This window comes from Vicugna pacos, chromosome 6 (genome assembly GCF_048564905.1).
Source record: "Vicugna pacos chromosome 6, VicPac4, whole genome shotgun sequence".
Taxonomy (NCBI): Eukaryota; Metazoa; Chordata; class Mammalia; order Artiodactyla; family Camelidae; genus Vicugna; species Vicugna pacos.
Genome location: NC_132992.1, coordinates 26,873,556 through 26,886,429, shown reverse-complemented (window position 1 = coordinate 26,886,429; position 12,874 = coordinate 26,873,556).

The following is a 12,874-nucleotide window of genomic DNA, read 5'->3' as shown; positions in this document are numbered from 1 at the left end:
TCAGTCTTCTCAAAGATCCTCACATGGGCGTGGATCTAAAACCATGAAAAGTTCATGTTCGCAGTTTCAAAACTTGTTAAAGCAACTATATCAGGTGATTTGAGAGCACTGCATTACAAAATTTGGAGAGGGAAAATAATGACCCAGAAAAAAATGATGGCATCTTTTAATGCAAAGTTTGACATAAACATCTTCACAGTATCTAGATTGTAGTTGACAAACTGAACTAGCCAGTCGATAGACTATGACCAAGAAACACAAGAGACATTTAAAGTACACTAGCAATTCTGTGTCTTTTGTGGGAGGTAGAAGAATTTAGATTTAAAGAAAGAGAGGCCAGGACGGAAAGGGGAGTGGGATGGAGTCCAAACAGGCAACTTGTTATGAATATACGTGTTTCAGCATTTAAATAGCACCTGTCCCTTAGGAATGCACGTTATTACTCTTGCCTAATTCTTCTCCTTTTTGAGTATCTCACATCTGCCTTTGAACACTAATTTCTTCATGCATGCATTCCTTCACCCATTAATAAATATCTCTGAGCATGTCTCAAATGCGAGGTACAGGTGCCCCAGGAAGGGAAACAGGCATGTAAATAGAAAACTCCCGTGCAGTATGGTAAGTGATAGCTAATGGTTTCTGGAATTGTCTCAGATTGGTGGGGCAAAGACATGATATAGTGTTTTCTTCTCAAACCACAAACTATTGCCCTTTTTCACTATGTCAAATCGTCCTATCCTGTGGAGATGTACTAAATCACATCTTGGGCAGATTTCGAACTCTCCTGAACACTTCCAGTTGTTAAAGTCGTCATTTTTCATTTTCTGCTCTTATCCTCTTTGAAACTGCTTTTCCTACCACATTTAAATACTCATTTACCTGCTGCAGCCAAGGTTTGTGGCTTCAAGGATCTGAAGAAGAAAAGAGCAGGTTTCCCTTTCTAATTCTCTCCTTGACCTTGCTGCAGGGGCTGGGGTTTTTTTTTTTTGTGATCTGCTCTGGGACACATGCTCCACCCTGTGACAAATCTTCCACATTTCCACCCTCCATTTTCCAGGCCTAATTCTATGGCATCTGTCTGGGCTGCTTATCTCTGTTCTTCTGGCTGCTCCAGATCTCTGTGTGCAGACATAAACAGCTCCAGCTCAACTCTTCCAAATCTTCCAGCTCCTGCCCCCAGCAAACCCACACAGCCTCTTTTTGAGTCCTTTGACCCAGCTCTGTGATGCCCATGGACCTGTGGGAACTCACACACCTTTGTGTACAACAGAGGACACTCTGTCTCTGTGCTGCTCTGTGCTGTCATCTTTTCTCTCTAATCACTTTTGTCCTGCCCAGGTGGATGCAGGGCAAATGAACAAGTCAGCTGCCCGGCTAAATGACCAGCTGAGAAATGAGATGCCAATCTCCCTTCTTGCAAGCATCCTCCAACCTTTTGGAACCCCTCTCACATAGCTTTATATTGTAAAGACTACATCTCCAGAAGTGGTGGTACATGGGATAAGGAAGTATAAGGTGATGCTGTGGCAATGAGGATGGTGACCTACTGGCCGAAAAAAAGGAGAGTCTGAGGATACTGCCAATGTTTCTAGCAATGGAGACTTCATGGAAAGTGACATCATTCTCTAAGAGAGAAAAGGGGGTACAGGAACATTTTGGGATGGGAAAGTAGTACATCTAGTTTTGGACATAAGATGATGGATATCCAGACAGAAATGGACTAAATGAAATGTTAATTAGAACTAAAATATAAATTAAAAATTACAGCCTAAGTTGGAAGAGATTCCAAATCTGAAGGGAAGATCTAGGCTTTGATGAATATACACTGAAGAAAACACAAAAAGAGTAGGGCAGGCAAAATACTGATTCCTGAAGGGTTTTCTCGGGATGTCCATGGACTAAATGGAACATTATGAGAACTGGTCAACAAGATCAAATTCAAAAAGTAAAGCATTCCAAACAAAGAAAGATCAGTAAACAGAAGAATTTTTTAAAAAGTACTTTCAATTTAGCAGTCCAAAATAACATGAGAAAAAGAGGGGTCAAAACAAAAGAAGTAAGAGAAGACAGTATTCCTTCCAAAACAGCTTATATTTACACTTCTTTCAGGAGTCCATTTAAAAACACAACGAACACAAGAACCATCAACAAAAAACAGTAAAGCCATTGTAAAAATAGCTTCAAATAACCATGAGTGATAAAATACTTGGGAAAACTTACAACTCACTGGCTGTTTTAAAAAAAATGGGGATTTGAAGGTATTTTACAAATCTCATTCAATGTCTTCATTGGATAGATGAAGAACCCAAACCCCAGGCTAGGGACATGAATTGTTTAACTAGTGAGGAAAAGAAGGTCAGCAGAATCCAAATCTCCTGGGTCCAGGGCCAGCTCTTTTCCACTAGTCATCAGCGTCACCCTTACTAACCAATTAAAAGTGTCACCAAAGGCCACTCTTACAAACCCATGATGTATCTTCGAGATGAACCAGTGCAGTGGCTCCCTTTTTTTTAAGACAATTTTTTTAACAGTAATTTTAGATTTACAACAAAATTGAGAGAGAAGTACAGAGACAGCCCATGCTCACACACAAGCACAGCCTCCGCCATAATCAACATTCACTCACCAGAATGGTACATTTTTACCAAGGATAAACCAAGGTGAATATTGGCACATTATAATCACCCCAAATCTATAGTTTACCTTAGGGTTCACTCTTGATGTACATTCTATGGGTTTGGATAAATATACAATGACATATATCTATCATTATAAATGTATTTTCATGGCCCTAAAAATTCTCTGTGCTCCACCCATTCATCTCTCCCCACTCCCAGCTCTGGCAACCACTGATCTTTTTACTGTCTCCATAGCTTGCCTTTTCCAAAAAATCATATTGTTGGAATCACACAGTATGTAGCCTTTTTATATTGGCTTCTTTCACTTAGTAACATGCATTTAAGGTTCCCAGTGGCTTCCTTTTTAAAGAAAGAGTGAAGAAATCCAGGGAGTCTTCCCAATCATGCCCACCCTGGATTCCCCATGACGTTAGAAATTCCTAAACAATGTTACCAACCTACTTTCTTGATTACATGGAAAACTTCACTGAAGTTTGTATCCTTTAGGAAGTACACACCAACATTTTTGAAAGATAGGTTTGTACATTATTATGACTAGTTTCTATTCCTACTGTTCACTAAATATTATATTTCTGAGCAAAATGGAGAGTTTGAGTAAAACCTAAACCACCAGCAGAAGCAGTCATGATGTTCTTTGTGTATATTCACATCATTTAATATAGGAAAGAGCTTTCTATAATTCTAGATGAGATTGTGACATGGAAAGAAAAAATAGTAGCCATGGCCCAAGATTCTTATGATTACCACTGATTCTGTCAATAATTTGCTGTATTTAAATATCAAGTTAAAGAGCAAACTATTTAAGAATGCTTCAAGTGCCAGGCTCCCATGATTTTTGTATGTCGGTTTGGTAATTCAATTCTACAACGTGAATAGCTGGCAGCGGCAGTGCTGTCTGCTAAATATCTCATTATGAAATGCTAGAAAACTAGAGAATTACTGACAATTAAGGGTTGGTACACACAAGTGGCCAAAATTACAGTTTACAAAAGAATGATAATTGCTCAAGAAGATAGAATTGATGCATATAATTGGATTTGGTCATTTAACTTTTTTTATGTGTTTGCATTACCTCAAACGGATGAATGCAGTTGCTTTATGAATTAACAGGCATTGTTTGGTACCTCTGCTTTCCTTTCCACACTGTTACCCCTAACCTTCAGCCTCAACTACACTCAGGGTTTTTACTTTCTATTTTGACTTCTTTATCAACGTTTTCTTTTCTTTTTTTGCACTCTATGATAGCATTGGCAATACAGACAGCAAATAACCAAATGTAAGAGAGCTATAAATCTTTACATTAATATACATATAATGGAACAATACTAGATTGTATTCAACTACTGACCAGTGGCAGAACCAAATTTCAAAGTATGGTGTGAAGACCACCAGTTGCATTACGTTTGTAATGTTGCAATGTTTATTTCTTTATGAGTGTCATCAGTTAACTGCTGCTTCATTTGCTCCCATCAAGATGATAACTGTTCTTAACATTCATTCTGGTAAGCAGACCCATGGTTTTAAAAACGAAACATAAATGGCTGCCCATGTGGCAAATTTAAGGGGTGTCATAGACAGCATAGTACAGGCGTGTAACAAAACAAAAATTGTTGGAGAAGGCACAGGTTATCAAGACAAGATAATGACTGATCTTTAAAAAAACATGTTGATCCTCGTAATTTTTATCTTGCTACCTTTTTCTACCAAGATGACTAAGTTACAATGTTAGCAATGTCAGGGAATCAAAGACTATTTACTCATTCTGGCCAATTTGCATAACTGGTTGCATATACCTGATCAGTTCTATCATATTTCTGACTATTATAAAATATTTCCCTGTTATACCTAGATGATTTGGAAAATGTGGTAAACAATGAAAATTTGGATGAATTAGGTGAATTGATTCCACTCCCAAGAATCTTTGAATTATCAGTGCAGATAGCATCATGTTTAAAAATGTCTTCTGCACACCTGAAGTCTTGAAGCCTTTTTTCCTGCAAGATCTTGTTCATATTTGAACTTTCCTAGAATGAATACAACTTAATCCCTTAAAAGCCAACTCCAAAGGTAGGTGTAGAAAAGGAGCTGCTGAGAAAGAGGAAAGAAAGCTGAAACATTCCAAGGGTTGGAGATTGTTGATTTGGGGTTTAGGATAGTGTAAGTGGACCACAGGGACTCTTGCTTCTGCAAACACTCATTTCAATGTTCTAAGCCCTTGCTCCTAAATGAAAGGCATATCCTCCTCCAAAGTGCTGTTTAAGATTCTGTCCTCATGGTTTCTCATCACAAACTTTACCTGTTTTCAATCACTCCATTTACTTCAGCACGGCCACCATTCTTCTTGCCTAGAAGAAAAAGAAAATCAACTTTTACATCAAGTACCAGTTTGCCATGACATCCCAAGTTTCTGTTAATATAAAATAATGACCATTTAAGTCAGTTATTAATTTTATTTTAAGACTCTGTATCCAAAGATGGTATTCATGATTTCATTTTCTAAGTATATTTTTGTGGGCTTACTTTTATAATTTAAATATAGTTGAAATAGTTATTAAGATTGTGAAAAATAGCTCAAAGGAGCAAAGATAAGCAATATGTGATTTTCATTCTATTTAGCAATCCTGGCATAACTGAGACAAGTTACATGGGTAGAAGGAATAAAGGTCACTTGAGATTTACCCTGAAAAATTCAAAGTAGGTGGATAATCAAAAGGAAGACATGCAAGTTAGTGCTGAAATTTTTCAGTATATGATTTTCATGAGCATCATAATTTGGGGCTACATTATTAGAGACTCTGTGTTTACAAGCTAGAAAAACCCTTTTCTTCATAACATTTATAAGAGCATAGTTAACATACTATCATGGCACAGACTTACCCAAGGTAGTTAAAAATGAGAAAAATAAATAACTTTGATTAGAAAAATTGAACCATAATGAAAACACAAAGAATTAAATGTAGCTTGAACTGGTGGAAACTGAGGGAGGGTATAACTAGTCAACCAATTTTTGAAAGGAACACAAAAGAAATGGGGCAATTGCATGAAATCGAGCAAAGGAATACTCAAGCTGTGTTTAAGAGGTATTTCTAACACTGATGTTTGTTGGACTTTGGAAAAATGACTCTTTCAAAGGAAATGGTGGAAAACCTTTTTCTACATCATTTAAACTGGACTGGATCAAGCTTTTTCTCTGGGGATATAAGTCTATTTGGATAGACTGTCGGTAGATGATTCTCATAAATTGTTTTTACTTCTTATTTCTTTGAACCAAAAATTCTAGGGCATCTGGTCACTGATTCTAAAAATACATCTTTCCCCTCCAATATATTCAACATGTTAACTTTTATCTCTTTCTCCCATCTCTAGGATATATCTTTGAAAGAAATATAAAGGAAATATAAAGCATTATTTCATTATTTTGCCAGAGTAAAATGAACCAAATAAATTAAAGTATTTGAAAGTGGCTCATTTTTAGTTTGGAATACACTTGGAATGGACATTTACATCCATTAAATAAGAACTAGCACTTGACTATTGTTAGGAAGATGTTTACCATGAATGTTATAGTTTTAAAGTCATGTAGAATTCAGTTCTAGTTACAAAATCATCTATTAAACCAATCACTCAGAACGACTTCCATCCAAATGCTGTTATTACATAAAATCTGTGGTGAGACCTAAAATTTTATTTCACATACTTAATAAAAGTATATTATTTATACAATTATATTTATAACTAATAAAAGCACAATATATAAAATACACTTATATTCTCTATAGGTATTGTATATTATTTTTATAATAGTGATAATAATTTTGAGATTCAATAAGCTAAGATGCTATCAGTGTACTAGTTACAACAAACTATGCTATTTCCTTGGGCTTCATAAAATTACATAGCTTATCTACATTAACAATAAGAAATTTTCAGAGAGACAACAGGGAAATTTTGTTTCTTTCAGATTGGATTACAAATTCTGTATCTTGAAATAAAAATAGCAAGCAGTATTCCCACCTTTTCCCTTCAATGTAAATTCCAGTGCTAGGCTGTGTGAGAAAAGGGGATTTCTCAAAAATGAGAAAAATGAAAAATTCCAAGGTAAAATGAATAATTTTGACAGGGTCAGCATCACTAAAAATGACTTAGGACCTCAAATAAATGATCACGTCTTCTAACCAAGTGATAACTGACTGATGTTTAACATCTATCTGGGTTGCTGGTAGGAAAATTGGCTGGGAAGCCAATGACCATGTCTTCTTGTTGACCAGCCTGAACCAAGAACATGTGATCATTCGAGGCAAAGAGCAGGCTTGCCAACTTAAAGTGTTTTTTTATAGAGCCAAGCACAATGACGCTATTTGCCTCCTTTTTAAAATGAAATGCTCAGTAATCTAGGGGGCTTCTAATTTGTTTACCAGCTGTACTGATGAGCTGGATTTATTTAAATGTTATCACCAACCTGACCTATGTTACAATGACAGATAATGTTTTAATGAACAAAAATATCATCTTTCTCAGGCTTTTCTTTTCTATGAAAAGAGAAATTTATGTTCAAAGATTCCACTTTTCCCTACTCTTTAAATGTAAATATGTCAGAGATATATTAAAATGGCATTTGATATAGACTACTATTTTTAAAACAAAGTTGTCATTTGACTCCTGGTGAATTGCTCGTAAATTCAGGACTGAATAAAGAGATCAGATTACATTAAATGCATTTTGGTATCTATAACTTTCTGCAGTGAATTAAAACTGGCTGATCATGTCTCCAGAGCATTTCATTTTCCGTTGATTCATGTACTGTAATATAACCTTCAAAATTCCCTTATGCCAACAAACTCACTCAGATATGCTGAGTGTAAGAGGAGATTAAAGTGGCTATAAGATTGAAAACTGCATGAAGGCATCAGATAATGCAGTAGAGGTATAATGAAAGTGTAAACAAAGCCGGTAAATGTAGAAATTACTGTTCATATAATCCACTGTTGAATTCAATGGAGAGTTTAGCTCCCTGCCAAATATATATTAATACCAAACAAATTGGCAAGATCAATACACCAAGCCTGTTTCATTCTTATTAAAGTATTTTCCTCTCTGAGACTAAGCATTAAGTAAGGCACGTCATTCTCCTCTGTAAAATGTAATATTTCCCCAATAGGAATTTAGCATTCAGTTATACTCAGATTCCCAGCTCTGAGAAACTCACATCAGATGATTTTTCTCCACTCTTTAAAATTGAAGTTACTTACAGAAATAACCTTTTATATTTTCCTGAGCAGAAGCTTTTGTTTCTGCACTGCGAAAGCCAATCCATCCTTTAAAGGTTCTTTTAAAAAAAAAAGAGCACTATTACTGAGCTAGGAGCCTCTATTGTTTCAGTAGTAGCTAGAGCTATGGATGAATGCTTTCAACAGAAGTTAAAAGAGATAATGAGTCTTTAATGATACAAAATCAGAGCCTTGTGTGCCTAGTGAAGCCTGACACAGGCTCCAGCTTGCAGCTAGTGAGGAAACTCATCCGCTATCTGTTTTATAGGCCAAAAATACTCCAAAGTGCCTCCTTGGAAAATGGTACATCCTTTAAGATAGGATCAGTGGTGTTCGTCTGTTAGATTAAACTGTTCTGAGATGCAAACCGAAACAGGACGATAAGCCTATCGTCTATTCCTCTCCATACCTCTCTCTAAAAATTTAAGGCGAACACATCTCCACCTTCAAAGAAGCAGCTTCTATTTTATTCCAGACTTTTTCGAGTGCAATTTCCTTTTATTTCTCTTCCCTTCCACCAAAACTACCTACAAGAAACTCCAGAGTCACCTGCTTGCTGACCAGATAGTCGATTACTTGGCTCAACCGAGAGGGCCTTTTGTCCACCAAGTACTATTAGGAAACTGGTTTGCATCTCAGCTGTGTAAATGTGTGAAGTCCTAGCCAGAAACTTCTGGGGAGCAGTGGGAAAAAAACCTCCTGCTCCATGAACACAAGCCAGGCTCCTTGATGTTAAATCAGATTTGCTTCTGAAAGGATTGGCATGTCTGATATGATTAGGAAGCTTCAGTTGTGCTGATTAGAAATTAAAATTAAGAAAAACAGATCGATCTGGAAAATAAGAAACATAAGGGCACATTGCTGCACTCTACTCTTTGCAATGATGCTTTAAAAGTGATGAATATGAGAATTATTTATTGTAGGAAATCCTAACTAGGTTATTGTATAAAGATTTGCATGCTATCATCATTGTATTGAGGTGCCAAAATCAGTTATAGAATTGAAGAAAGGGAAACATCAACATAACTTGACTTGGTATATATTTAGCATGCCTTTTTCTTTCACTTTCAAAAAATGTTCATGGGTGTGAGTGAATCTGGGAGCTGACGGAAGGTGGGATTAAGAAGGCAAATATTCCATAATTTAGTGAAAGGAACTAAATTATTCTGCAGGGATTTATTTTTTAGGAAAGAAATTTTTTTATTTTTTCCTCCTTTTTCATTCATTTCTCCCCATCTTCCCATTTCTAGACATTCAGCTTGTCTCTTCTAGACACACTGGTGCATGCGAGAAATGATCATTACATTTAAAATAGAGAAAGCGGATGTGAGGCATATTTAGAAGAGTTAAAATGTATGAAGAGAGGGGAAAAAAAGACATTTATCTTTTTACTCCAAATTACTATTCCAAGCCATGTTATTATCAAGACACAAAGAAGCAATATAATTGTTGATAATGTGAGCATATATTGAAGAATTGATTAAGTTTAACTTTGTGATCGTGAGGTTTCTAATCTTTTACCTGGCATCAATACCAAATATGACTGTAAATAGGTGAGTGTACTCTTAGAAAATCTCCTATTATCACCAAATAATTGGAGCTTCTTCCTCATAGAAAACTCCATTGCTATATATACACACACACACACATATACACATACATATATATGTATATATGTATGTATACACACACACACACATATTTTTATGTCATTTACTGTTACTGTACGTTCTGGGACTATAGTCATGAGCAAAGCAGGGAAAGATGCCTGCCTCACATTCTAGTCTGTGGATGAGATGCTGAGAAGACAGCAGTGAGTGAGATAAGAGAGATCCAGACCCTCATGGCACTTGCAGTCTAATGGAGATGACAGCCCGTAAGCAAGTAAGTACATACATACACATGTACATGCACCAAACACAAAGCAGGTAGAGAAGGTAAATGTGTGAAACAAGGGGAGGGTGATAAAAACAGAAAAAGCTGATGTGGAAAACCAAGATTAGATGTAAAAATAAGTTTTTGGAGATGGAAAGGTAAGACTTTCAGAATCTTTTTGAGACTTTTCTCTCAGACCTCGATCAACTTCTCAAAGAAATACCACTGAAATCTAATTCTATCTCATTATTTTTCCAGAGTAAAATGAACTAAATAAGAATATTTAATGCATAGATATGTATCTTCTTGTTTTAAGGAGCTTTCATTTAGATAAGCAAGCCAACAAACAATGTGTGTACATAGTAAGATAGCACTTACTCAAAGTAGAGAGTTTAAGAGAATTTTTATCCAGCTGATTTCAGAAAACAATCAATCAACCAATCAATCAATCAATTTGAAGGGGAAAATATAATTAAAATTTGGGAATGGAAAGATTCAGATTATTTATCAATATTAGTCACACACTTTAGACAGATTTTCAACTACTTATTTTATATTATTGATATATATGCAGTATTATATAAAATATTTTTACAAGAATTAGGAGCTTTGCCAAATGCATTGTTTCCAGTGTTCTGGTTGTGTGTTCATCTATAATATTAAATGTTAAATAGTAGCTTAACTGAAAACAAACTAGTTAAAAACTATTATAATAAGACATAGTAATCCATTTTAAAGATCCCAGAAAATTCAAAGATGGGAAAGATAGCTGGGTTCATCATTTTGTCATTCTATTCAGACACTTGAATTTTCCATAACATTTATTCCTTAAAGGTTTTTTCAAGTCTAATTTTACATGACCCAAACAGTAGGGTTTCCAACATACCTCTTTCTTTAAAATTTAATTTAATTTTTTAAAATGGAGGTACTGGGGATTGAACCTAGGACTTCATGCATGCCAAGCATACACTTTACCACTGAGTTATACCCATCCTCCTTCCAACATACCTCTTGAAAAAATGGCTGTTACCAAATATATTTCACTGCTGTAATTTTTTCTTAACTTATTACAATCTAAATAATGTAAACATGTAAACAATAGAGGTTTTACCAGTCCATATTATTTCCTATCATGAATTCATATCATTTAAGAGTGAATAAAGTTATAATGAACTATTACAAATAATTGTATGTTACCCTTAATAACAGCCATAAAATTTAAACAGTTGTTAACAAAACAATGAAATGCATAATGGGGCTTAATGCTCTTTGTTCAAGAATTAGACCACAACCTACAACTTACATTCAGAATTCCAAATCTGTTTCATAACCTGAATATATGGGCTCTATACAATGAAGAGAAGACAGATTGGTTTCGTTGGATCCATAGATAGGTAAAGAAGCTAATGAAAGATTAAGAGAATATGTACCTTCCATTGAAGCAAATAATTTCAAACTGAATATTTTTGCTTTGCTTTCTGATCATCAAATTTGATCGTGTTCAACCATTTTACTATTTTTTAGCAGAATAGATCGTACAGTACTCCTCTTTTCCTTCCTGTTTAATTGACATTTTAAAAAGCTTAAATGTGGACTTTTACTAAGAATCTCATTCTTTCCATCTTTCAGAATCAACTGCTAAATAAGTGAAGGAATTTTTGTTCTATCATCCAATGCTTTCATTTAGTAGTAATAATAAATTTTCAGGTAGATAAAATGAAAGTGTATGTGTGTATAATCAGAACTTTGATTATTAATCAACCCCCAAAAATTTAACGAAATGTGCATTTAAAACAGAACACAAATAATATTATTCCTTTACACTAATCTAAGTATATATATAGTTTCCTACTATATGTCAGGTATTTTGTTCTGCTCTATGAAAAAGATAAAAATGAACATTCAGCTGTTATCTTTGAAGAGCCTGTAATATATAGCATTAAGGAAGGAAATGGCAGTAGTAGCAGCTGTAACACCTTGGCAGCGAGAGCACTTGATTTTGAGCTCCCATTCTGAGACCTATTACTTTGCTTGTAGGCATGTCAGTTTTAAGAAGTGTGACCTGGGGATCCAGGCTTGGTGCACCAGCACATGGGGTCAGAAGAATCAGCATGGATCAGAAAAACAGGGAAGAGCTGGGAGAGCGGTGGTTCCCACAACAATCAAGAGCAATGTCACTGAGGGACAGGGATAAATGGAAATTTATCCAAAAAGTAAACATACGTTAGATTTTACTTTTTACTCCACAAATCAATATTTGCATGGGCCTGAATGGATATTTTTAAAAACACACAAAGAATATGATATAAATTCACTAAAGTTTTCCTTAAATGATTCTCCTCTTATGTCTTAATATCCATGGCCTTCATCTCTAACTACAATTATCAGCCAAAGAGTATGTGCTTCATACTTCACTGGAGAAACAACACAAGACATGGTAATATTTCACATTCTTTAACATTTTGTTGTTTTGAATTGGTACTTCCTTAGACATCCTAGCACACATTTTATAGCTGATCTCGATGTAACTAAACATTCTTATTATAATGTAAATTTCTTGTGCAGACCTTCCAAAGAACATCCATACCAAAGCTGGACAAAGGCAAATTTTTGATAGACACTGGCATCCTAAAATGTCTACTATATTAACCAGGTAGCCATTTCCAATGAAAACATTTGCCCTGCCAAAGAGCATTTAATATCACCTAGTAAAGACTGTGAGGAGAAGTAAATGCCCTCACTTTCCATTTCAAGAACGGAATTTACATGAAACAGATATAACCTCTTAGTTATCCTTGGACAACTTTTCTTCCTTGTATTTAAAATTAGCACACAATTTCTGTACTCAATCTAATCTATTTTTATTTTAGAAATACATATAAAAAGTTTCAGTTTCATCAAGTGTTTGTGGTATAACTCATCATAACTTTAAAAAATCATTATTTGCTGTTATTCTCAATCTTTTGGCTTTATGGAACATCTTTGTTCAGCTCCTGTCATCATATTATAATGATTCCTGATTATACCTGATGTAAAATAACAATGTGCAAATAAGTACTTATATTATTTTAGGACTCTTTCAATAGCAAGGAA